Genomic DNA, 26,245 nt, shown 5'->3' on the forward strand with positions numbered 1-26,245 from the left:
GTGGAGGTGGTAGTCTGCTGCCAGGTGGAGAGTGGCGGTGGTGGTCGGCTGCCAGGTGGAGAGTTGGAGGAGTGTTCTGCCACCAGGTGGAGAGTGGCGGTTGGCTGCCAGGTGGATAGTGGCGGTCGGCTGCCAGGTGGATAGTGGCGGTGGTGGTCGGCTGCCAGGTGAAGAGTGGTGGTGGTGGTCGGCTGCCAGGTGGAGAGTGGCGGTGGTGGTCGGCTGCCAGGTGGAGAGTGGCGGTGGTGGTCGGCTGCCAGGTGGAGAGTGGCGGTGGTGGTCGGCTGCCAGGTGGAGAGTGGCGGTGGTGGTCGGCTGCCAGGTGGAGAATGGCGGTGGTGGTCGGCTGTCAGGTGGAGAGTGGCGGAGGTGGTCGGCTGCCAGGTGGAGAGCGGCGGTGGTGGTTGGCTGCCAGGTGAAGAGTGGTGGTGGTGGTCGGCTGCCAGGTGGAGAGTGGCGGTGGTGGTCGGCTGCCAGGTTGAGAGTGGCGGTGGTGGTCGGCTGCCAGGTGGAGAGTGGCGGTGGTGGTCGGCTGCCAGGTGGAGAGTGGCGGTGGTGGTCGGCTGCCAGGTGGAGAGTGGCGGTGGTGGTCAGCTGCCAGGTTGAGAGTGGCGGTCGGCTGCCAGGTGGATAGTGGCGGTGGTGGTCGGCTGCCAGGTGAAGAGTGGTGGTGGTGGTCGGCTGCCAGGTGGAGAGTGGCGGTGGTGGTCGGCTGCCAGGTTGAGAGTGGCGGTGGTGGTCGGCTGCCAGGTGGAGAGTGGCGGTGGTGGTCGGCTGCCAGGTGGAGAGTGGCGGTGGTGGTCGGCTGCCAGGTGGAGAGCGGCGGTGGTGGTTGGCTGCCAGGTGAAGAGTGGCAGGAGTGTTCTGCCGCCAGGTGGAGAGTGGCGGTCGGCTGCCAGGTGGATAGTGGCGGTGGTGGTCGGCTGCCAGGTGGAGAGTGGCGGTGGTGGTCGGCTACCAGGTGGAGAGTGGCGGTGGTGGTCGGCTGCCAGGTGGAGAGTGGCAAGGGTATTCTGCCGCCAGGTGGAGAATGGCGGCGGTGTTCTGCCTATATAGTGGAGATAAAACACAATAATGTTGTAGCGCATTTCAGTCACAAGATGTCAAGCCTGTCAGTGCTCAGATCATACACTGCATCAAATTTTTCTGCATGGCTGTCGTCCCAGAAGGAAGCCTCTTCTAAAGATGCACAAAAAAGCCCGCAAACACTTTTCTGAAAACAAGCAGACTAAGAGCATGGTTTGCTGAAACCAAGTCCTGTGTTCTGTTGAGACCAAGATAAACTTATTTGGCTCAGATGTTGTCAAGCGTGTGTGGTGGCTAACAGGTGATAAGTACAAAGACAAGTGTGTCCTGCCTACAGTCAAGAATGGTGGTGGGAGTGTCATAGTTTGGTGCTGCATGAGTGCTGCTGGCTGTGGGGAGCTACAGTTCATTGACGGAACCATGAATGCCAATATGTACTGTGACATAATGAAGCAGAGCATGATCCCCTCCCTTCGGAAGCCGAACCGCAGGGCAGGATTCCAACATAATGACCTCAAACACACCTCCAAGACGACCGCTGCCTTGCTAAAGAAACTGAGGGTAAAGGTGTTGGACTGCAAAAGCATGTCTCCAGACCTAAACCCTGTGAGGCATGCTGAAACAGAAGGTGGAGGAGCGCAAGGTCTCTATCATCCACCAGCTCCGTGATGTCGTCATGGTGGAGTGGAAGAGGATTCCAGTGGCCACCTGTGAAGCTCTGGTGACCACCATGCCCAAGAGAGCTAAGTGTTTGAAAATAATGGTGGCCACACAAAATATTGACACTTTGGGCACAATTTGGCCACTCTCACTCAGGGGTGTACTCCCCTTTGTTGCCAGCGGTCTATACATTAGTGGCTGTGTGAGATATTTAGAGGGCACACCAAATTTACACTGTTATACAAGCTCTACACTGACTACTTTACATTATATCAAAGTGTCACATCTTCAGTGTTGTCCCATGAAAAGATATAATAAAATATTTACAAAAATGTGAGGGGTGTACTTACTTTTGTGATATACTGTATCCCCAAAGATCAGCTGTTCTAAGCTGTTCTAGGACCTGATCTGCATTGTCTGGTGATGATCGCTTTACATTGACTGGGACCCCGTATTGTAACTCTATTCAATGTGTTTAGATTAGGCTGGAGCTTATAATAGCTGATCGATGGGGGTGCCGGGTGTTGGACCCCCACTAATCTGATATTGATGACATATATTAAGCATAGGTAATCAATATCTTGTGATGTGACAGGACAACCCCTTTAAGTAACAGACGAGCAATATTTTTACGTTTCTTAATATTTAACCATCCTGATTAATAATGAATAAATTATTAACTACATAGTTTGCTAGAACTACAAAGACGTCACGATTTTGCAGAAAAAAAATTAAGTAAATGCCTGTAAAATTATGTGGTCATTGGAAACTGCATACACTGTAAAAATGTTTGTTATATTAACTGTTCACTTAAAAGGGCCCAAAATCATAATTATGTATGAAAAAAATTAAGACCATATTTATTTGTGTATGCCAATTCAACTCATATATAAATCTCCCCCTTATAGCAAATCCCCCTGCTGTCTCTAAAATTCTCCATAGACTGTTTGGCCGAGTATAAATGGTGAGCTGGCCTGAAGCACCAAGGAGAAGCCATGTGCTGCTGGGAAATAAATGTGGGAAGAATAGGACGGTCCGCTCAGCCCTGTTAAACTGGATACACGGAGGGACTGAGGGAGAATAAAAAAACTCACAAAAGATGCAAAAAAGAAATCTCCTGTTGGGCCTTTCTGTATATTAACAATAACTATACAGATCTGGAGCTTTGTGTAAAACATTGTCATTGGGGGAATGATGTGTTAAATGCCCAAATGCAGACAAAGAACAGCAGACATAGAAAACTGTTTCAGATCCACATTGACAACCATGAATTAAACCAGCTAGTTATAAGTTAGTAAAATTTTAGGGTACTAGAAATGTCAATCTTAAAGCTGGAGGCAACATATTACAGAATGACGGTGAGACCTGGGGGTGACATGTAAGAAAGAATCTTGTATACTCACTGCTTTACATTCTGCAGCAGAAATAGAAGAAGAAGGACTGAAGCCTAAAAGAAAGATAGAAACAAGCTAACATGAGTGTTAAGAAAAGCATCCTCCATTCCCAGAGATCCCATGATATTGAGTGCACTCGCTTACTCTACATCCTCCATTCCCAGAGATCCCATGATATTGAGTGCACTCACTTACTCTACATCCTCCATTCCCAGAGATCTCGTGATATTGAGTGGACTCACTTACTCTACATCCTCCATTCCCAGAGATCCCATGATATTGAGTGCACTCGCTTACTCTACATCCTCCATTCCCAGAGATCCCATGATTTGAGTGCACTCGCTTACTCTACATCCTCCATTCCCAGAGATCCCATGATATTGAGTGCACTCGCTTACTCTACATCCTCCATTCCCAGAGATCCCATGATATTGAGTGCACTCGCTTACTCTATATCCTCCATTCCCAGAGATCCCATGATATTGAGTGCACTCGCTTACTCTACATCCTCCATTCCCAGAGATCCCATGATATTGAGTGCACTCGCTTACTCTACATCCTCCATTCCCAGAGATCCCATGATATTGAGTGCACTCGCTTACTCTACATCCTCCATTCCCAGAGATCCCATGATATTGAGTGCACTCGCTTACTCTACATCCTTCATTCCCAGAGATCCCATGATATTGAGTGCACTCGCTTACTCTATATCCTCCATTCCCAGAGATCCCATGATATTGAGTGCACTCGCTTACTCTACATCCTCCATTCCCAGAGATCCCATGATATTGAGTGCACTCGCTTACTCTACATCCTCCATTCCCAGAGATCCCATGATATTGAGTGCACTCGCTTACTCTACATCCTCCATTCCCAGAGATCCCATGATATTGAGTGCACTCGCTTAATCTACATCCTCCATTCCCAGAGATCCCATGATATTGAGTGCACTAGCTTACTCTACATCCTCCATTCCCAGAGATCCCATGAAATTGAGTGCACTCGCTTACTCTACATCCTCCATTCCCAGAGATCCCATGATATTGAGTGCACTCGCTTACTCTATATCCTCCATTCCCAGAGATCCCATGATATTGAGTGCACTCGCTTACTCTATATCCTCCATGCCCAGAGATCCTATGAAATTGAGTGCACTCGCTAACTCTACAAATATGAAATGTGAGCAGATCTCCTGATCTTCTGGGACAGTAGGCAAGTAGCACAGTTTATAGTCTGTTCTGGTCACAGTCCAAACGAATGGAAGTGCCCGATACTGCAGCTCGCACCATTCAAGGGAATAAAACCGCCATCAATTAACTCTTTACCGACATCCACTATACATATACGGTGCAAGTCGGTAGCGGGTGTATGGAGCGGGCTCATTAGGTGAGCACACCCTTACCCCGGCAAATAATGGCTGTGACACACAGTCAGAACCTACCTCTAACAGCTGAGACTGTTAACCTATTAAATGCTGTGGTCAAACTCTGACAGTGTCATTAATATTGCGTCGGCATTGGGTGCGCATCATTATATGCCCCCATATAAAGTGATCGCAGGACGCCGATGAAGACCTCCATGCCCATCATCATGGAGCTCCTTTGAAACCCAGCCAGTCCGTTGGGGTAAAATAAATGGTGTCATTCAAAAGTACAACTTGTCCCATATAAACTCACACCCTCATACGTCTATGTGGACAGAAAAAAAGTTATGGCTCTTGGGAGAAGGGGAGGAAAATACAAAAAAGCAAAAAGTGGAAACTGGCCATGTCCAGAAGTGGTTAAACAATGCTTTTCTATAATAGGGATAGGACAAGAACGTTATAGTCCTGGAGAAGCCACACGCAGTTCTGCTACATCACCAAGCACACCTCTGCTGCACACTGTGTATATGCTAGCACAATAAGAAGTTCCTTCTATGTACATATGTAACCTGAAAGATCGTTCATATGGTCAGGCCCTGCAGCATCTGTGCAGCGCTAGTGATGTGCAGGTCCCAGTACCTTCCTATTCTGCCCTGCACAGATCACACTGCTCAGTGTTGGGCAGGAGGAGAGAGAGCTGTGCTGCTGCATAGTTTCCTCAGTACCCGGGAATGATGCTGTGTCTGCGCTCTCCGGCTTCTGAGCTATAAGACGCATCGACTTTTTTAAGCATGCTTTTTATCTTGCTAAAACAATGCATCTTATGGTCCAGAAAATACAGTATACGTCTTATAGGAATTAGAAACAATGATATATCATGTGGCTTTAGAAAAATATATTAGTTTGTAAAAAAAAAAAAGTTGTCTTGTCACTGTAATTGTGCTTGGCTTATAGAATAACGTTATCATGTAATACAGTGGGTACGGAAAGTATTCAGACCCCTTTAAATTTTTCACTCTTTGATTCATTGCAGCCATTTGATAAATTCTAAAAAGTTTTTTTTTCTCATTAAAGTACACTCTGCACCCCATCTTGACTGAAAAAAAACAGAAATGTAGAAATTTTTGCAAATTTATTAAAAAAGAAAAACTGAAATATCACATGGTCATAAGTATTCAGACCCTTTGCTCAGACACTCATATTTAAGTCACAAGCTGTCCATTTCCTTGTGATCTTCCTTGAGATGGTTCTACTCCTTCATTGGAGTCCAGCTGTGTTTAATTAAACTGATAGGACTTGATTTGGAAAGGCACACACCTGTCTATATAAGACCTCACAGCTCACAGTGCATGTCTGACCAAATGAGAATCATGAGCTCAAAGGAACTGCCCAAGTAGCTCAGAGACAGATTTGTGGCAAGGCACAGATCTGACCAAGGTTACAAAAGAATTTCTGCATTACTTAAGGTTCCTAAGAGCATAGTGGCCTCCATAATCCTTAAATGGAAGAAGTTTGGGACCACCAGAAGTCTTCCTAGACCTGGCCGCCCAGCCAAACTGAGCAATCATGGGAGAAGAGCCTTGGTGAGAGAGGTAAAGAAGAACCCCAAGATCACTGTGGCTGAGCTCCAGAGATGCAGTAGGGAGATAGGAGAAAGTTCCACAAAGCCAACTATCACTGCAGCCCTCCACCAGTCGGCCTTTATGGCAGAGTGGCCCGATGGAAGCCTCTCCTCAGTGCAAGACATATGAAAGCCCGCATAGAGTTTGCTCAAAAACACATTAAGGACTCCCAGACTATGAGAAATAATATTCTCTGGTCTGATGAGATGAAGATAGAACTTTTTGGTGAAAATTCTAAGCGGTATGTGTGGAGAAAACCAGGCACTGCTCATCACCTGCCCAATACAATCCCAATAGTGAAACATGTTGGTGGCTGCATCATGCCATGAGGGTGTTTTTCAGCGGCAGGGATAGGACGATTGGTTGCAATTGAAAGAAACATGAATGCAGCCAAGTACAGAGATATCCTGGATGATAACCTCTTTCGGAGTGCTCTGGACCTCAGAGTTGGTCGAAGGTTCACCTTCCAACAAGACAATGACCCTAAGCACACAGCTAAAATAACAAAGGAGTGGCTTCAGAACAACTCTGTGACCATTCTTGACTCGCCCAATTGAGCATCTCTGGAGAGACCTGAAAATGGCAGTCCACCAACGTTCACCATCCAACCTGACGGAACTGGAGAGGATTTGCAAGGAAGAATGGCAGAGGATCCCCAAATCCAGGTGTGAAAAACTTGTTGCATCATTCCCAAGAAGACTCATGGCTGTACTAGCTCAAAAGGGTGATTCTACTCAATACTGAGCAAAGGGTCTGAATACTTATGACCATGTGATATTTCAGTTTTTCTTTTTTAATAAATTTGCAAAAATTTCCACATTTCTGTTTTTTTTCAGTCAAAATGGGGTGCAGAGTGTACTTTAATGAGAAAAAAAATGAACTTTTTAGAAATTACCAAATGGCTGCAATGAAACAAAGAGTGAAAAATTTAAAGGGGTCTGAATAGTTTCCGTACCCACTGTATATACTGAATGGTGATTGCTGCGACTGTAAATCCCAATAAGTAATGGGGAAATTATTGCTTATTTCATTTTATTCCCTAAAAAACGTACATGAGGAATCATCTCTATCATTGTGTCATCTAGAAGGTTCGCTCAGTAATCTCTGCTCTTACCTGCTCCTGATGGTCTTCTTCTTCTTGTTGGTGGTCTTCTCTCTACAGAACATGAAACATATATCATCTCATGTAAATGTGCAGTAACAGGGGGGATTAGGATCTGTAAGAGGTTCGTTCTCAGGAGCGCGACAGACAAAGGAAAATCCCCAGTTTCTCTCTCCAGCCCAAATACTTTCTAAGCAAAATGTGTCCATTTCCTCCATCACAGATAAAGGGGTCTTCCAGGATTAGAACACTGATGACCAATCATTAGGATCTGCCCCCAATACCAGGGAAGCAGACGTCCGAATCCAGATGGAGAACCCACTGATTGGCTGACCCTGACTGTTACCTAGTAGCGGCTGTGCAGATCGGGGGCTGCAGGGGCTACAATTTATTACAATACATTAATTCCTCAGTCAGATGTCCGTGGAGCGCTGTCCAAGTACAGACCCCGATCACTGACCGGCCCAAACCTGACCGCCCCATAAGCAAACAGAAGACTAGGGTGAAATAATAAAAGAGCCATTGTTCACATGATAAATCATGTACTGCAGAACTGAAGTGAGTGACTACCCACGTGACCGCTGCAGCTAATCACTGTCCTTGTGACATTTCCCATTTTTGGCCTAATTTCATTATAATGGAAAACCACAGAATGCGACTGATCTGGGTTATGGAGGGGATGAGAATAAATGATGTTGGCAACTACATTCTGTTTCTCTTATAGGAACACATCTATATCTTCTTATATTACAGTAAATATCTGCACTTACAGAACTGCAATGTTATCGGTCTCTGTGTCCTCGTCCATTATCTGCTCGGGAGTCTCCTCTCTATAGTAAATTAAACAGATATTATTCGATATGTTAGGCGAGAACTTCATTCATAAAACTAATTGATTTCAACTATATACTGTTCTATACATACTATATACTGTATACATACACATATGCACACTATATACATATACACTATATATACATACGCATTCTATATACTGTATACCTAAGTACTCTATATACTGTATACATAGGCACACTAGCATACCATATACATACACACACTTAATACTGTATACACACATATATACACACTATATACATATACACACAGCGAACCACAGTGAGAGCCATTATCCACAAATGGCGAAAACATGGAACAGTGGTGAACTTTCCCAGGAGTAGCCAGCCAACCAAAATTACCCCAAGAGCGCAGCAACGACACCTCCAAGGGGTCACAAAAGACCCCACAACAACATTCAAAGAACTGCAAGCCTCACTTAAGGTCAGTGTTCATGACTCCACCATAAGAAAGAAACTGGGCAAAAATGGCATGTATGGAAGAGTTCCAAGATGAAAACCACTGCTGAGCAAAAAGAACATAAAGGCTCCTCTCAGTTTTACAAGAAAACATCTTGATGATCGCCAAGGCTTTTGAGAGAATACTCTGTGGACTGACGAGACAAAAGTTGAACTTTTTGGAAGGTGTATGTCCCATTACATCTAGAGTAAATGTAACACAGCCTTGCAGAAAAGGAACATCATGCCAACAGTAAAATGTGGTGGTGGCAGTGTACTGGTCTTGGGCTGTTTTGCTGCTTCAGGACCTGGAAGACTTGCTGTGGTAAATGGAACCATGAATTCTGCCGTCTACCAAAAAATCCTGAAAGAGAATGTCCGGCCATCTGTTCGTGACCTCAAGCTGAAGCGCACTTGGGTTATGCAGCAGAACAATGATCCAAAACACACGAGCAAGTCCACCTCTGAATGGCTTAAGAAAAATAAAATTAAGACTTTGGAGTGGCCTAGGCAAAGTCTTGACCTTAATCCGATTGAGATGCCGTGGCATGACCTTAAAAAGGCGGTTCATGTTCCTAAACCCTCCAATGTGGCTGAATTGCAACAATTTTGCAAAGATGAGTGGGCCAACATTCCTCCAGAATGTTGTAAAAGACTCATTGCCAGCTATCACAATTGCTTGATTGCAGTTGTTGCTGCTAAGGGTGACCCAACCAGTTATTAGGTTTAGGGAGCAATCACTTTTCCACACAGGGCCCTGTAGGTTTGGATTTCTTTTTCACTTAATAATAAAGAGCTTCATTTAAAAACTGCATTTTGTCTTTACTTGTGTGATCTTTGTCTAATATTTAAATTTGTTTTGTGATCGGAAACATTTAAGTGTGACAAAGATGCAAAATAATAAGAAATCAGGAAGGGGCAAACACTTTTTCACACCAATGTATATATACACACTATATACTGTATACATAAGTACTCTATATACTGTATGCATAGGAACACTAGTGTACTGTATACATGCACACTATATACTTTATACATACACATATACACACTATATACATATACACACTATATACTATATATATACAGGCACTCACTCACTATATAGTGTATACATAAGTACACTATATACTGTATACGTACACACACTATATACATATACACACATGCTATATACTACATATATAAATACGCACACTACGGTATATACTACATACACACATATATAGGCCACACATATTCACACACTATATATTGTGTATATAGACGCACATACATTCATTCATTCATTCATTCAACTTTGTTATATCTGCCGCTCTTCACTTCCAAGATCCTTCTGTATACCCCCTCACCCCAGGACAGTGGTGGAGGGGGTGACATCATGAAGAGGAGGGGGACGCAGTACGGATAGGACTGAAGGCTGTGCCCTGTCCTGTCTGCGCACTGCTGTCTTGTGAACCCTTCCCCTCCGCACACTTTTAGCTTCTGATCCGATGTTGGCAGGAAGATGAGAATGAAGTGACAAGACAGTGGAGGATGCGCAGCATAAACTGGAAGTATTGCTGTGCATCCTCTGTTCACTTTATGGAGCAGATGCAGATTTTGACACCCTTAACGCTGACCCATAATAATAATAATAATAATGATAAGCAGAATCAATTTTAGCATATTGGTTAAACCCTCCACAACAGTCTAGGTTCATCATGTGGCCCCTTGGAAAATGTAATTGTCCACCTCTGGGATAAAGAAATCAAAACAATTGATATAGGAGAGTATATATTCCATATGAATGATATATCCCAGCCATTTCTACTCACAGTTGGAAGTGTTTTTTACAGAACAGGCCCTTTAATATAAATTCCTGTGAAAGCAGGCATGCTATTATTAAGCTGAGCCACAGAAGTAACCAGGTGGATCGCCTGTGATGGTGACACTACTGGATAACTAGGGAGTAATAGAAAGCACTGGAGCAGCGGGTGTGAGCAATAAATAGTTGTGTCACTACAAATACTGTCCTCCACCAGTGACCCAGAGAAAACACAGCCTTGTATAATATATCACGTTGGTCAAATAGTGTTATATTTCCAGAAATAACATACGTACTGGATGGTTTCCAGGGATGGACGCCCGGTATTTTTTTCCCATACGTTTGGTCTGAATGCCGGTGATGTAGCCATGATTTCAAGAATCCATTTTTTGGAGAAGTGAAGAAAAGAAAAGTAGTGATAAAGATTACACAACAGCGAATGTATCACAGCGACCACAGACCCGCAATGATCCGACAAAGGTGACATAGCGGAGGGATCGCACCACTCAGGGTGTATTGGGACTTCAGGGGGCGCCACCCTCTAATAGCAGTTTCCTCTCCCTGCAGCTTCTTTCTCAGCCCAGGATGATGGAGGATTAAGTAATGTGTTTTTTTTTACTGGACCCTTTAGTTTTTGATACAGTCTAAGGCCCAAATTCATCAAAGTAATTTAACTGGAATTCTGCCATGAATTGCTTTGAAAAGTTGCAAAATTTTGGCACAAATTGGAGTTGCGCAAAAATTTTGCAACTTTTGGTGTTTTTACATCAGTTTCTCCCAGCACCGCCAAAATGGGCGTAGCTGTGACAGGACAGGGGTGCAGCAGGGGCGTCGCTCCACAGCTCGTCTAATACATGACAAGCTGTTGAATTCCCTACTCCAGGAATCTTACTCCAGTCTGAGGCTGCAGTAAAATTTCTGGATTTTGGCACAGAGGTACACGCCACTTGTCAGATGCTCCTGATTCATGAAGAGGCCGACAGCCCTTCATGGATCAGGAGAGTCTGACGCCACCACGTCCCCTCATCAAGACCAGCTTAATGTTTCAGGGCCTTAGTTTTTCTTTCTTAATATAACTGATATAGTTTTTTGCTCTATTAACAAAAGTAACTGTTTCTGAAAGTTAAAATGAGTCACGTCATTAAGGGGTTAAATGCACTTAAGGCCCCTGAGTAATGCGCTCACTATGATTACTTGGGGTATAAATTCAAAGAAATAAAATGAATCCGAATCATGTGTCTTCTAAACCTTCTAGACTGAGAAATGACTTTCACACCCTGAATGACAATTATCAGTGTAGACAGATGAAAAGTATGTGCAGACAGGTTTAATATCATCTCTACCTGAAAAAAAGCCACTTACGAAGTTTCCGCCATCAGGTTTAGTTGTTTCTCTTCCTTTTGTATTTTGTCCTCTATCAGTTGTTTGATTTCCCATCTGTTGTACAAGGAACATATATCATTATCTCATACGTAAATGTAGAAATATCAGCAATTTGAAGAGCATTAGTGAACAAATTCCGCCCATTCGCCTCCATCCAAAATACTTTGCCAACATTTTCCATCTACATCACACAAATGATACAATTTTGTCTTCGTGGAGCTACCACTAGAGGGCGCTCACTGTATATGGACAGACGAAACCTATAAGGCTGGTGGCATAAAGAGACCTCATGGTCCATCTGCCCGAATTAATGATTAATTAATTATATTAATTAATTAATGATATAATGACTGGGAAATTTTCCAAATTTGAGCCTGAATTTTTTACTCAGGTTTTATATTATCTGTCCTGAATACAGTGAATCACACATTGGAGAGAAGGAAACATCTATATCATGATGTCATCTATATATTAGATCAGTAATTCTCTGCACTTACATGGTCACAATGTTGTTCTGTATCAGTTCTTTCATCAGCTCCGTATGCGACACAAATTCTGTGTTCTCAGTGGTGTCATCACTATTGTACAAGAAAGGTTCATCAACGTGTGATAAATGGTCAGAATTTCAATAGTACAAGCAAATATAAGAAGCGTTGTCATCTATTTTATCATAGAAATCTGCTTCCTTCTCCACTTAGGAGCCACTTCTACCCTCTCCCCCAACCTCCTAAACTTGCTGTCCACTCTGAAGAAGTAAAACACAGATTAAATCTATCTTGATCAAAGCAAGACGGACAGTCAGCTCACTGTGGTGTCTGATCACACTGCCTATTTTAGTCTGTGTAGAGGAGGAGTAGTGAAGGGCAGAGTGAGAAGCAGGAAGAGACAGACGCAAAATTAATATGGCGTTTACTTAATTTTATGTACTAAATGTCCAGCTGGGGTCTGTATGTTGGGGAGACAGGGCAAAAACTTAGAACAAGGATTAATTCTCATCGCCACACAATAAAAGAAAAAAGAATAGATTTACCTGTGGCTAAACATTTTTGTATCCCTGATCACAGCATCATGGACATGAAATTACTGGTATTAATAGGTAACTTCAAATCTCAGAAAGACAGAAAGATTTGGGAATACAAACTTATGACAACCTTTGACACACAGGAATGAATGTGTCGCATGGATTTATGTAATTCTACATCAACTAAGGAATGTGCTCCTCAGGCCTTGTGGGGGCATCACAACCATGGACCAGACCTCAATCACAGGACAATAAAATGTTCACACTCCTTATCTATGAACTTCTCAAATATGTACAGCCACAACTGTTTATCTCTCTCCCATAATGATAGTTCTGCTTCACGTCACTTGTCACATCTATTGCATTATTCTTGTGCCCTGGTGTGTATAAATATGTGACTCTTCAGATTTTGTGTTATACTATGCCTGATGAAGAGACCTGAGTAGTTTGGAAAGCTTGCAATTTGTTACCATTTTTTCAGTTAGCCATTAAAAGGTATCAACCACTGAGGACTCTCAAATCTTACTATTTTTCTATCTACTGGCTAACACGGTACAAAGGTAGATCTTTTTCCAGCAGCACTTACAAAGTCAGTTCTATTTTCTCAAGGATGTTTTTCTTCTCTTGAATTTCTTTTTTCATGAAGTTCATGTACTTCTCCCTATTGTACATGGAAAATATATCTGATATTGAAATCTACAAATGGCAGTAATGATTAAGATGTTCAGCAGTATTAGTGATCGTGACAAATGTGGTAAATTCCTCCCCTTCTCCCTCCATTCTAGGTCTCTTCTGTGCCAACAGTTTTACATTTACTATATTCCATTGCTAAAAGGAATCTGTCAGCAGGTTGTTTGCTATTTAATATGGGAGCAGCCTGATGTAGGGTCAGAGACCCTGATTCCAGCAATGTCACTTACCAGCTTGCTTCCTGTAGGTTCAATAAAATCACTGTTTTATGAGCTGGAGATTATCACTAGAGGAGTAGTAAACCTACTGCCATGTAGTGCTCCATACTCATGAGCTCTGTGTAACTCTGCACCCGCCCCTGTTTGGTAGCTTTCTGCCTATGCACAGTGCACATAGAAAGCTGCCAATCAGTGGTGTGGGTGGGTTTATACAGAGCTCAGCATTTAGAGCACTGCTAGATCTGCTGCAGATAAAACAGTGATTTTACAAAAACTGCAGTAAGCAGCCCAGTAAGTGACACATTGCTGGAATCATTGCATTTAGATGGGGGAGCAAAAACCTGGTGATAGATTCTTTTTATTGCCAGAGTTACACGACAGTAGATTCTCTCATCCAAGAGAATTGGGCTGATTATGACACTCTGATTAAACTCTGATTTGAATGTCAGCATAGTGTGATCCTACGCTCTTGCATGAGAGAATAGGAGCACACTGTGAGCAGAAAATGGATGTATACGGCGGTGCAAGCGAGCCCTAAATGCTAAAGGTCTGTCTGTCAGCAGCTGCCAATAGAGGTGTTTCGGTATGGGGATACCTAAAGATCTAGAAGATTATAAACAGAAAAAGACCACGTGGTCCATCTTGTCTATATTATTTCCCTTTTTTAAATTTACAATAAATGATTGTTTATTCCAGACATAATTAATTTACTGATGATTTTCTAACTATGTACCAGAAAGTGAATATTGTAAACATTGATAGCAAAAAAAGGCAATATTGCAGTTATTTGGAATTTCGTCTTCTGCAGCCTCCATACATTCTAATACACTGCAGGCTGCTCAGTGCTGTTCACTGGTAAAACTGTCAGATCCAGATCCCTACAGAAAGCACACATCAATTCTTTCTAAAGAAGTCGTACTACAATAGTGGCTCGTGTGTTTTCTCCTGGTAGCCATTTAGCAAGATAAATAATAATTCCTGTACCGTTTGTATCCCATAAAATCTACTATGGCATCTTTGTACTGTAAGATATGATACATGACTGGCAGCTATGTGTATAGACAGATATTGTGAGCAGACAGTTTACAGTGTATTATCTCTACCGGAATAAGATTAATCAGTCGTTAGAGATAAGGAAACTTCTAGATTATTATGTCATCTGGAAGGTTCCCATATATTACATCATTACATTTTTTCACTTACATATTTGTGATCTCTTCAATCATTTTGTGCTTCTGAATTAAAAATCCAGTGTCTGCCCTATAGTACAAGGAAAACACATCAATGTGAATATTAGGTAAGGGTTAAACTAGGACTTGTAACACTAGTAATTGATTTGAACTATTAAAAAAGATGTCCCCACGTAGTTCTCCCATATCCACAGTATAGGGAATAAGGTACTGATTGCGGGGTATCCGTCCGCCTGACCCTCCAGCTCTGAAATGCCCCTGTAGGATAAAGCCGAGGTGGTGCATGCGCACCCACTACCGGAGTTAGGGACAGGCAAACTAGGCATTAGACTAGGGCCCCCACTCTCCCAGGGGCCCCCAGTCTGTGGCGTGCCGCTAATAGCAGCATACCACACGGCCGCTATGGAGCCCGTGAGCCAGCGGGGCCTGGTGCCTATGCTGCCACCCCCCCCCAATCGTACATGCAACTGTATCGGCACCATTAATACCGATACAGTTGAAAGCAATGATGGAGGATAGATTGTCAGGTGACGCTCTCTCTCCCATCATTCCCCCTCTGCGTCTGACGCAGCGGGCACGATGATGTCACTTCATTGCACACCACGCTGCTGAGGAGATGCACTGCAGACACCAGAGTTTTTTTAAATCAGTGAGTACATTGTAGTGGCCATAATACTAGAGGACTATAGGCTCCATTATACTCTATGGGGGCTGCATTGTACTCTATGGAGCTGCATTGTACTCTATGGGGTGGCTGCATTATGCTCTATGGGGTGGCTGCATTATACACTATGGGGCTGCATTATACACTATGGGGCTGCATTATACTATATGGGGCTGCATTATACACTATGAGGCTGCATTATACTATATGGGGCTGCATTATATTCTATGGGGCAGCGTTATACGCTATGGGGTGGTTGCATTATACTCTATGAGGGGAGCTGCATTATACTCTATGGGGTGTCTGCATTATACTCTATGGGATGTCTGCATTATACTCTAGGGGGCTGCATTATAGAAACATAGAAAGGTAGAGTTGGAGGGGGCCTCCACGGTCATCTGGTCCAACCTCCTGCTCAATACAGGATTCACTAAACCATCTCAGGCAGATGTCTGCCCAGCCTCTGTGTGAAGACTTCCATTGAAGGAGAACTCATCACCTCTCATGGCCGCCTGTTCCACTCATTGATCTCCCTCACTGTCAAAGATTTTACTCTATAGGGGCTGCATTGTACTCTATGGGGCAGCATTGTACTCTATAGGGCTGCTATGTACTCTATGGGGCTGCATTATACTCTATAGGGCGGCATTGTACTTTATAGGGCAGCATTGTACTCTATGGTGTTGCTTTGTACTCTATGGGGCTGCATTATACTCTATGGGGCAGCATTGTACTCTATGGGGCTGCATTATACTCTATAGGGCGGCATTGTACTTCATGGGGCTGCATTATACTCTATGGGGCTGCTTTGTACTACATGGGGCTGCATTATACTTTATGAGGCGGCATTATACTCTATGGGGCAGCATTACACTCTATAGGGCAGCATTATACTCCATGGGGAGGCATTATACTCTATGGTTCCGCATTGTACTCTATAGGGCGGCATTGTACTCTATGAGGCAGCATTGTACTCTATGGGGCCGCATTATACTCTATGGGGCCACAGTGTACGCTATCAAAGACTATAGGCTGTGTATTATACAGTATGTATTATATGGGGGCTGTATTATACTGTATGGAGGACTATGGGGGCTACAGTATACTATATGGAGGACTATGGGTTGTGCATTATACAATATGAAGGACTATGGGGTGCATTATATTATATGGAGGGTGCATTATACTGTATGGGGGACTATGGGGAATGCATTATACTATATGAAGGTCTATGGGGTGCATTATACAATGGGGAGGACTATGGGGCACATTATACAATATGGAGGAATATGGGGTGTACATTATACTATATGGAGGACCTTGGGGTGCATTATACTATGTGGAGGACTATGGGGTGTGCATTATACTATGTGGAGGACAATGGGGTGCATTATACTATGTGGAGGACTATGGGGTGCATTATACTATGTGGAGGACTATGGGGTGCATTATACTAAACGATCAAAATGCTGCCTAATTATCGAGTGATTGGATTGTTTATGCCGGCACAAAAATCATTGTTCTCAGCAGCACATCATGAAAACTGCAGATATGCTGCAGATAACATGATGTGTATGGGGACAGATTGATCTCTAAGTGATTGTTCTGTGCCCATCATTCTTCCTCGGTGGTGTAAAGAGGCCGGGAAACAAGCACCGAACAACTTCAATATTGTCGATCACGCTTGTTTAACGGCCTGAACTAATCGCATGTAAATGCAATGTAAATGTTTCTGTGGATGGTGCAATATGTCAGCATTTGGGGCCCCACTTTAAACTTTTGCCCAGGGCCCCAATTTGTCTAAAACCGGTACTGTGCGCACCACACCACTATACAATGAGAGGAAAGACTTTTACCTGTGATTTACACTTGTAGCTGAAACACAAACAACAGTTTACAATTAGATTTACTGAAGTATTTAATAAAAGCCGCTCGGTTGCAGCAGACGACTTATTTTTAGGTCGTATTCACATGTCATTTTATTTCTCATCTTCACAAAACCAAACCAAATAATTTTCAATAGTACGATGCATCCGATTTTCATCTTTTTTTTCTTGGTTCATGTGTCCATTTTTACCATTTGTATGTCATCCATTCTCTTGTATGAAAAAAAACAGCTGATGGAAATATCCCAAGTTTTTCCTAGTAGTCAGTCAATGGGTGAGTGTGATCCACAATTCACCCCAAAGCTGACATGTTACCAGCTCCATAGAATATAAGGGCCAGCGATAAAAACGGTTATCCCTCCTATGACGTTCTGCCTGTGATTGAGCATCATAGAAGACAGTGATTTCTACTATATATCGCAATACTGCTGTATATGGCATTAGAGATCAGATGATCGCAGATTCAAGTCCCCTAAGGGGACTAACAAATAGAGAAAAAAGTAAAGAAAAAAAGTTTTTAAAAAAAGTAAAAAAAAAAAAAATTCTAATCACCCCCTCTTCTAATCACCCCCTCTTCTAATCACCCCCCTCTTCTAATCAAGCCCCCTCTTCTCCAGTTAACATTGAAGAAAAAAAATACACATATTTGGTATCAACGTGTTCAGAAAAGTCCGATCTATGAAAATATAACATAAATTGACCTAATATGTAAAGACTGTAAAGCAAAGAAGAAATCAAAATGGCAAAATTGCGTGTTTTTGATTGCTACAACTCCACAGAAATGCATTAAGAAGCAATCGAAGCGTCGTAACTACCCCAAAATAGTATCAATAAAAACATCAGGTCACCATGCAAAAAACAAGCCCTCACATAGCTCCATCCACCAAAAAATAAAAATGTTACAGGTATTCAAAAATGGCGACTCAAGCTAATTTTTTATTTTTTAGTAATTTATTTTCACCACTTAAATAAAAAAAAATATATAAGTTTAGTATCGTTGTACTCGTACTGACCTGATTGGTCCGGGCATTTGCCCATGCATAAAGAACAGACATCAGACAGCAGAAATTCATTATTATATTATATATACGTATAGAGGCAGAATTACAATCACTATCCTGAACTACATGACTTCTCTGATTTTGGACTTACATAAATTGCTCTTCGATTTTTGCTCGATATTCTTTAAATATAAATAACTGCAAAATCCTGAATGGACAAATAGAGAAGTTTCCTTATAAATAGCCAGATCTTAAATAGCAATTGTATCAATAGTAAATATTGCCATAACGAGCTAATTAACAAATATAAGGTTTTCTCATTAAAAGTGTATTAAAAACGTATGGGATATGAGAATTGGGAAGTAGAGGAAGCTTGTCATAAGAAATCAGAAAGTTATATACATAGGAAATGGAAAATAATAAGGACAGATCAGGAGTATAAGACGCGTATACTCACTCTGAACTGCTACTACAACCCTCAGAGGAGTTCCGGGTGAGAGGCTGCTTATATATCCTTCATGATGTCATAATGTCCAGGCAGAGGTCACCATGGCGCCGATCCTGTGATGTCACAACATTCTAGAATGTGCTTAGAACAAGCCCTGCAGCCAATGAGATCCAATATAATCATGTATAATAAAGTCTATGGAGGGTTTATAAATGTATGTAAATGATCTGATACAGCAAATTGTTATAAATTATAAGACCCCCCACACACCCATGACCACATATACACAGAAGCGTCTTATAATCCAATGTTTTTCTTATATTGTTATTATACATATACACCATATGGACATAATTATAGGGATGCAGAATTGTATAACATCTCATTATAAATCCTTAGGTATTATTCATCCATGAAGTATAATGTACAGCCCATAGTCTTCCATAAAGTATAATGCACAGCCCATAGTCATCCATAAAGTATAATGCATAGCCCATAGTTTAACATCACTGGCGGTGTGCTGGCATGGCTTACCACCTCCCACCATGCAAGACCGCCATCTTACCTATCAGTCCAGGCTGCACACTTTGCTCCAGTACCTGCTGTGTGCATGTCTCTTGTCAGATTGCTTAGGGCGGCGGCGCAGTTACTGCCTGTTTCTTATAGTTACTGTGTGCACAGTCCTAATGCGTCCCCAGCCTATTGCTGTGAGTCACTGGATACTTAAACCCCCTCCACCCAGTAGGAGGTTCCTGAGCAACACTTTCTTTCAGTGTGTTCTGTACAACTGAGTTGCCAGGTCCTGTCCTGTATCTTGTCTGTTTCCGCCACCCTGGGGGCTGTATACCCAGGCCTGTTACCTGTATCTGTGACTTCTAGCATCGAGCCCAATGTTAGTCTATGGGAGACCCGAGCATTTTTGCGGCGGCACCCCCGGCAGTCTGTAGAAAGCCTAAAAAGTGCCCAAAACGATAGTGACAGTGCTCAAAAGACATGGGGTCAGCATGGGCATCGCCCCAGGAAGCATTTCTGACCCCCAGGTCACTGCTGTCAACAACGTGGTCAGAGGTATTAAGCCACTTTTACGGGGTCACAAGAAAACGTTCAAAAACGAAACTGAAAGTGCTTTCCTGTGAAATATGTTAAGGAATTTCCTTTCCAAGGTAAATGTTAGAACCCTCTTGTTAGTTTTTTTCTATCTTGCTGGTCACATGACCTTGTTTGCCTATTTAATCCTGCTCCGCCCTCCTGGCCTTGCTGGACTTCATTGTAATTTCTACTCTTAAGTTAGCCTGGTGCTTAGTTACCTTTCTCAGTCAGTTTAGCTTGGTCTTTGGACCTTTATGTTCTATGTTGTGTGTTTGTCTTTTACTGCTACAATTTCTGCTAGGAGGTGCTCAACTTTATCCCAGTCCCTAGTTCTTGTAGGGATCCCTCCCTTGCATCTGTAGGTCTTCGTACAGACTAGCCGAGGACTTTAGCGGGTCTGATCGCAGGATCAGGTTCCGCGTTACATCGTAGGGATCTAGCTTAGTTCTATTGTAGGCACAGATCTCCTTTCTTTCCTTAGTGCTTGTAGCAGATCATAACAGTAAAGACTTGTATATAAGGTAAAATAAATAACTAAAAACAAAAATACTCCTCCACACCTTGGGCTATGTTCACAAGTAGCATTTTTTATTCGTTTTTGCACTTCTGTATTGCTTTCAACCGTGACAAATGCATTCACCGGGAAATGTCATTTTAACATTTTACAACCTTATCTGGCCATGTGCTGTGTGACACATGCATGCAGTGCTGAAAAGACATGGGAACAGCATGGGGAAGACCCCTGGAAGCATCTCTGACACCCAGGTCACTGCCTAAAAGTGTGCCCATCAGAAGTGATCCTTGCCGCATCAGAAGATGCAGACTTGCAACTATCCCCGTGCAAGTCCTTGTCCCAGGGCAGTGTTCAATTGTACCTCCCCCATTCCTTGCAATGCAAGCGCAAGTATGCAGCCTGCCACCCACCCACCCCCAGGCTGCAATAGCATACTGCTAGCTTGCTTAGGCATGTGGAGGCAGACGCCAGCCACCATGTCATGGCTGCGTCGGCGGCCTGGTATCCATACTCAGTCCCCAGCCGCCCGGCGGCCGGGTGTCTACACACAGTCCCCAGCCGCCCCTATTTCTCCACTGAACTTCCCCCACACTTTTCTTAGCCTGGCCTGCTTTAGGGCAGCATTGGACAAGCCCACCAGAGAACCAGACTCCTCCGGTGGGCCCTGGCTTCTCCATCAGGGGAGTTGAGAGTGCCAAGGTGAGGAGCATGATGATGATAGAAGTTAGCATCTGCTTTGTTTTCTTGGAATGCAAGCGTAAGTGTGCAGCCTGCCACCCACCCACCCCAAGGCTGCAATACCATACTGCTAGCTTGCTTGCACTTCAAATTGGGCCTTTTAGGCATGTGGAGGCGGAATCTGGCCACCACGTCATGGCTGCGTCGGCGGCCTGGTATCCATACTCAGTCCCCAGCCACCCGGCGGCCGGGTGTCTACGCTCTGTCCCCAGCCGCCAGGGGGCGGCTGGGTGTCCACACACGGTCCCCAGCCGCCTGGGGGCGGCCGGGTGTCCATAAACGGTCCCCAGCCGCCCCTATTTGAAGGACAGCCTAACCACAAACATGTGGACAAGTGAATGTGGCCAGGGATGGTCCATCTCACGCCTTTTAATACCCCTTGGTAGAGACGTGGAGGTCGCAGTAGCTTAACAAGACGGTTTTAATGCCCCTTGGAAGAGACGTGGAGAGGTCGCAGAAGCTTAACAAGATGGTTTTAATGCCCCTTGGAAGAGTGGTGGAGGTCGCAGTGGAATAAAAAGACAATATAAATGCTCCTTGGAAGAGTGGTGGAGGTCCCAGTGGAATAAAAAGACAATATCAATACCCCTTGGAAGAGTGGAGGAGGTCGCAGTGGAATAAAAAGACAATTTCAATGCCCCTTGAAAGAGACGTGGAGGTCACAGTAGCTTAACAAGACGGTTTTATTGCCCCTTGGAAGAGACGTGGAGGTCGCAGTAGCTTAACAAGACGGTTTTAATGCCCCTTGGAAGAGATGTGGAGGTCGCAGTAGTTTAGCAAGACGGTTTTAATGCCCCTTGGAAGAGTGGTGGAGGTCGCAGTGGAATAAAAAGACAATATAAATGCCCCTTGGAAGAGTGGTGGAGGTCCCAGTGGAATAAAAAGACAATATCAATGCCCCTTGGAAGAGTGGTGGAGGTCGCAGTGAAATAAAAAGACAATATCAATGCCCCTTGAAAGAGACGTGGAGATCACAGTAGCTTAACAAGACGGTTTTAATGTCCCTTGGAAGAGACGTGGAGATCACAGTAGCTTAACAAGACGGTTTTAATGCCCCTTGGAAGATCTGTGGAGTTCAGAATGGTTTAACAAGACGGTTTTAAAGCCCCTTGGAAGAGACGTGGAGGTCACAGTAGCTAAACAAGACGGTTTTAATGCCCCTTGGAAGAGCTGTGGAGTTCAGAGTGGTTTAACAAGACGGTTTTAGTGCCCCTTGGAAGAGACGTGGAGGTCGCAGTAGCTTAACAAGACGGTTTTAATGCCCCTTGGAAGAGTGGTATGAGGTCGCAGTGGAATAAAAAGGCAATATCAATGCCCCTTGAAAGAGACGTGGAGGTCGCAGTAGCTTAACAAGACGGTTTTAATGCCCCTTGGAAGAGCTGTGGAGTTCAGAGTGGTTTAACAAGACAGTTTTAAAGCCCCTTGGAAGAGTAGTGGAGGTCGCAGTGGAATAAAAAGACAATATCAATGCCCCTTGGAAGAGTGGTGGAGGTCGCAGTGCAATAAAAAGACAATATCAATGCCCCTTGAAAGAGACGTGGAGGTCACAGTAGCTTAACAACATGGTTTTAATGCCCCTTACAAGAGCCATACAGTACAGCATCTTAAAAACAGTATTCCCATTATTGGGGAGAGGTCGCAGTGGAATAAAAAGACAATATAAATGCTCCTTGGAAGAGTGGTGGAGGTCCCAGTGGAATAAAAAGACAATATAAATGCTCCTTGGAAGAGTGGTGGAGGTCGCAGTGGAATAAAAAGACAATTTCAATGCCCCTTGAAAGAGACGTGGAGGTCACAGTAGCTTAACAAGACGGTTTTATTGCCCCTTGGAAGAGACGTGGAGGTCGCAGTAGCTTAACAAGACGGTTTTAATGCCCCTTGGAAGAGACGTGGAGGTCGCAGTAGTTTAGCAAGACGGTTTTAATGCCCCTTGGAAGAGTGGTGGAGGTCGCAGTGGAATAAAAAGACAATATAAATGCCCCTTGGAAGAGTGGTGGAGGTCCCAGTGGAATAAAAAGACAATATCAATGCCCCTTGGAAGAGTGGTGGAGGTCGCAGTGGAATAAAAAGACAATATCAATGCCCCTTGTAAGAGACGTGGAGGTCACAGTAGCTTAACAAGACGGTTTTAATGCCCCTTGGAAGAAACGTGGAGGTCACAGTAGCTTAACAAGATGGTTTTAATGCCCCTTGGAAGATCTGTGGAGTTCAGAGTGGTTTAACAAGACGGTTTTAAAGCCCCTTGGAAGAGACGTGGAGGTCACAGTAGCTAAACAAGACGGTTTTAATGCCCCTTGGAAGAGCTGTGGAGTTCAGAGTGGTTTAACAAGACGGTTTTAATGCCCCTTGGAAGAGACGTGGAGGTCGCAGTAGCTTAACAAGACGGTTTTAATGCCCCTTGGAAGAGACGTGGAGGTCGCAGTAGCTTAACAAGACGGTTTTAATGCCTCTTGGAAGAGTGGTGGAGGTCGCAGTGGAATAAAAAGACAATATAAATGCCCCTTGGAAGAGTGGTATGAGGTCCCAGTGGAATAAAAAGACAATATCAATGCCCCTTGGAAGAGTGGTGGAGGTCGCAGTGGAATAAAAAGGCAATATCAATGCCCCTTGAAAGAGACGTGGAGGTCACAGTAGCTTAACAAGATGGTTTTAATACCCCTTGGAAGAGAAGTGGAGGTCGCAGTAGCTTGACAAGACGGTTTTAATGCCCCTTGGAAGAGACGTGGAGGTCACAGTAGTTTAGCAAGACGGTTTTAATGCCCCTTGGAAGAGTGGTGGAGGTCGCAGTGGAATAAAAAGACAATATAAATGCCCCTTGGAAGAGTGGTGGAGGTCCCAGTGGAATAAAAAGACAATATCAATGCCCCTTGGAAGAGTGGTGGAGGTCGCAGTGGAATAAAAAGACAATATCAATGCCCCTTGTAAGAGACGTGGAGGTCACAGTAGCTTAACAAGACGGTTTTAATGCCCCTTGGAAGAGACGTGGAGGTCACAGTAGCTTAACAAGATGGTTTTAATGCCCCTTGGAAGATCTGTGGAGTTCAGAGTGGTTTAACAAGACGGTTTTAAAGCCCCTTGGAAGAGACGTGGAGGTCACAGTAGCTAAACAAGACGGTTTTAATGCCCCTTGGAAGAGCTGTGGAGTTCAGAGTGGTTTAACAAGACGGTTTTAATGCCCCTTGGAAGAGACGTGGAGGTCGCAGTAGCTTAACAAGACGGTTTTAATGCCCCTTGGAAGAGACGTGGAGGTCGCAGTAGCTTAACAAGACGGTTTTAATGCCTCTTGGAAGAGTGGTGGAGGTCGCAGTGGAATAAAAAGACAATATAAATGCCCCTTGGAAGAGTGGTATGAGGTCCCAGTGGAATAAAAAGACAATATCAATGCCCCTTGGAAGAGTGGTGGAGGTCACAGTGGAATAAAAAGGCAATATCAATGCCCCTTGAAAGAGACGTGGAGGTCACAGTAGCTTAACAAGATGGTTTTAATACCCCTTGGAAGAGAAGTGGAGGTCGCAGTAGCTTGACAAGACGGTTTTAATGCCCCTTGGAAGAGCTGTGGAGTTCAGAGTGGTTTAACAAGACAGTTTTAAAGCCCCTTGGAAGAGTAGTGGAGGTCGCAGTGGAATAAAAAGACAATATCAATGCCCCTTGGAAGAGTGGTGGAGGTCGCAGTGGAATAAAAAGACAATATCAATGCCCCTTGAAAGAGACGTGGAGGTCACAGTAGCTTAACAACATGGTTTTAATGCCCCTTACAAGAGCCATACAGTACAGCATCTTAAAAACATTATTCCCATTATTGGGGAGTGGGTCTCCCATAGTCTTTGCTTATGCCTTTGATGCGCCCAGGGGATGGGGAAACGACTCGGCGCCCGGGCCTTGCTGTTGGTTTTGGGGGATGTCGCGGTGGCCCGTACCCTGGCGTCACTCTTAAAAGCAAAGGAAGGGGGAAAAGGTGTATGGGAAAGGGGAAAGTTTGTGACGCCACCCGTGGTGTCTAGTGAGGATCACGAGCGCTGCTACAGTCCTCTGAGGCCGGTGTTCAGGCAGCTATCGATGGTTCGGCTCCCCACAGGTGGAGCGGGGCCTCAGGGCAGCGTAGAAAAGGTGTGCAATAGAGCGCTGGTGGGTGCAGAGCCGCGGAGGAAAGAACAGACAGAGGCAGTAATTGAAGTCATCTGAGTCTTTACTCACGGTGGAGCTTTCTCAGCTCAGAGCTTCTCTCTGCTGTCACACGGCGAGCTGCAGCCGCCAGGGTGGGGTTCAGTACACTCCAGGTAGTTCAAGAGCGCTTGACAGGACCCCCGCTCTAAAGTGTTCCTCTCCTGTTGTACTTCTCCCGCCTTATGTCCCCCACTGAGTCCCGCACGGGTACTGCAATGTCCCTTATGGGTAGCGTGTAGCTCCCGGACCGACTGGGTGCCCTTTTTGGTGACTTGTGGTAAGAACGTGGCGTAAGGCCGGGTCCCGCTGGATGAACTCCGATTAGGGCATACAGGTGGCGACTCCTCTCCGTCCGTATCCCCCTGGGATCCACATAAGCCTCGGGACTTTTCCGACAGAGACGTGAAGTGCAAAGTCAGATAATCGGGGATCGGTACCCCCTCTTGCGGCAGGGTCTCTCTGGCAGGGCCAGAATAAGGTATGCAGGTGGCGACTCCACTCCGTCCGCACCCCCTGAGATCCTTTCGCCTGTGGAGCCTATCTCCTCTGCTCCCCTCCTGGGCCTTCTTGGTTGGACTCTGACCGGGGACAGAGCCGGTTTTAACTCTGCCCCAATCCCCCGTCTCGAGGCCTAAGACCGGGAATCATGGACCTCTCAGCCGGCAGCAGCTTTGTACTGACTTGCCGTCCCAAAGACCCACGACCAAAGTCCCGTTTATAAAGATGGCCTCTAGTTATATATGATTCTATTAAGTGCTAAAGTAAAGTGCTTCCTCCACCCTCACTCACTACATGGTTCCCCCTAATTTTGGTTCCCCCCAACTCCTCCATTCAGGCCCGGGGCAGCACTATGGTGCTTTTAGGCCCCCTACCGAACTGGAGTGGTGTAGTGTTGAGTGTGTGGTTGGGGTCCTGTGAGGTACTCCATCCTTACCTGGGAGAGGAGATGCACACCTCGTTCTGAAGT

The 26,245-nt window shown here is 44.4% G+C and overlaps 1 protein-coding gene and 1 long non-coding RNA gene across 3 annotated transcripts in view; both read right to left on the reverse strand.

Annotated features, from left to right (window-relative positions):
* Nucleotides 1–467: 467 nt before the first annotated feature.
* LOC141152885 (uncharacterized) lies at nt 468–10,658 on the reverse strand. The gene is made up of 5 exons (XR_012247181.1): nt 10,569–10,658; nt 7,938–7,997; nt 7,180–7,221; nt 3,090–3,133; nt 468–1,048 (listed from the first exon to the last, which is right to left on the reverse strand). It is a non-coding gene; the product is annotated as an uncharacterized lncRNA (long non-coding RNA).
* Nucleotides 10,659–14,800: 4,142 nt separating this feature from the next.
* The window catches only part of LOC141153742 (cytosolic phospholipase A2 delta-like), a 98,227-nt gene continuing 86,782 nt past the window's right edge, over nt 14,801–26,245 (reverse strand). Inside the window, exons 21-24 of one of the 2 annotated variants that reach the window (XR_012247346.1) lie at nt 18,783–18,927; nt 18,477–18,533; nt 17,295–17,313; nt 14,801–14,844 (exon numbers count right to left, since the gene is read on the reverse strand). The gene's annotated coding sequence lies outside the window, so the exon portion shown is untranslated. The remainder of the gene's footprint in view (nt 14,845–17,294; nt 17,314–18,476; nt 18,534–18,782; nt 18,928–26,245) is intronic. The other variant, XR_012247347.1, reaches the window with a different exon arrangement.

Source organism: Phyllobates terribilis, unplaced genomic scaffold (assembly GCF_046119375.1).
Source record: "Phyllobates terribilis strain yellow unplaced genomic scaffold, ASM4611937v1 Scaffold_7__3_contigs__length_470593459, whole genome shotgun sequence".
Taxonomy (NCBI): Eukaryota; Metazoa; Chordata; class Amphibia; order Anura; family Dendrobatidae; genus Phyllobates; species Phyllobates terribilis.